Source organism: Miniopterus schreibersii, assembly GCF_964146895.1.
Source record: "Miniopterus schreibersii genome assembly, chromosome: 2".
NCBI lineage: Eukaryota > Metazoa > Chordata > Mammalia > Chiroptera > Miniopteridae > Miniopterus > Miniopterus schreibersii.
The window spans coordinates 56309817-56311187 of NC_138102.1; the positions used below are offsets into that span (position 1 = coordinate 56309817).

The 1371-nt window shown below is 43.4% G+C and overlaps 1 pseudogene across 1 annotated transcript; it reads right to left on the minus strand.

Moving 5' to 3' along the window:
* Positions 1-386: 386 nt before the first annotated feature.
* On the minus strand, positions 387-1119 carry LOC308552422 (tubulin alpha-3 chain pseudogene; annotated as a pseudogene). Its single transcript has one exon. The product of its transcript is annotated as a tubulin alpha-3 chain pseudogene (transcript).
* Between the last annotated feature and the right edge of the window lie 252 nt (positions 1120-1371).

Below are 1371 nucleotides of genomic sequence, written 5' to 3' on the forward strand. Positions count from 1 at the left end.
ATTTCAGAAAGAGGAAAGGAGAGGGAGAGAGAGATAGAAACATCAATGATGAGAGAGTCATTGATCGAGCCCACAACCCAGGCATGTGCCCTGAGCGGGAATTGAACCCTGATTGCCTGGATCCTAGGTCAACACTCAACTGCTGAGCCATGCCCGAATGGATAAAATTTTTTTCTTTTGAAAGACAAGGAATACTTTATTCAAATCCATCAGAGACATGGATAGGTTGGGTCTATAAAAAGCATTGTGTTTTAAAACATACGACACTAATTGTATATGAGAGTATAATCTGCTACCTACAAATTAGCTGATCAGACCACAACTTTTCAATGTTTAAAACAGAATAAGCTTCCCTGAAAGAGGAGCACCATTGAGATATTTTAACTTTAGTATTCCTCTCCAACAGAATCCACATGAATCTTCTCATAATCCTTCTCAAGGGCAATCATGTCCTCACAGGCCTCAGAAAACTCTCCTTCCTCTGTGCCTTCGCCCACATACCAGTGGACAAAGGCACTCTTGGCATACATCAGGTCAAGATTGTGGTCCAAGTGAGCCCAGGCCTTAGCAATAGCTGTAGTGTTGCTCAGCATGAACACAGCTCACTGAACTTTGGCCAGGTCTCTGCTGGGTACAACAGTGGGAGTCTGGTAATTAATGCCAACTTTGAAGCCAGTGGGGCACGAGTCCACAAACTGCATGATACCCTTGGTATTTGATGGTGGCAATTGCAGCATTGACATCTTTGGGAACCACATTGTCACAGTAAAACAGGCAGTAAGCCATGTATTTAACCCTGGCAAGGGTCACATTTCACCATCTGGTTGGCTGGTTCAAAATACATATTTGTGATCCCTGCTACAAAAAGCTGTTCATGGTTGGCTTTGTCAGCAGAGATGACAGGGGCATATGTGGTCCGAGGGAAGTGGATGCAGGAATAGGATACCAGTTTGGTCCAGAATTCATTTAGATCAACATTCAGGGTTCCATCAAATCTGAGGGAAGCAGTGATGAAGGATACAATTTGACCTATCTGCCTATTCAAGTTAGTATAGTTATGCATTCAATATGGAGGTTTCTGTGACAGATGTCTTAGATGGCCTCATTGTAAATCATAAATGCACAATGAGTCAAAGATAAGATCAGTGATCTTGCCAACTGTGTAGTGTTCATGGGCATAGTTATTGGCAGCATCTTCCTTGCCTGTGATGAGCTGCCCAGGATCAAAGAGATGGTGGTAGGTGCCAGTGAAAACTTTATCAATGACTGTTGGTTCCAGGTCTACACTGCCCTGAGTACATGCTTACCAGTGCCTGTCTCACTGAAGAAGGTATTGAAGGAGTCATTTCCTCTGCCCCAATAGTTTTGTCA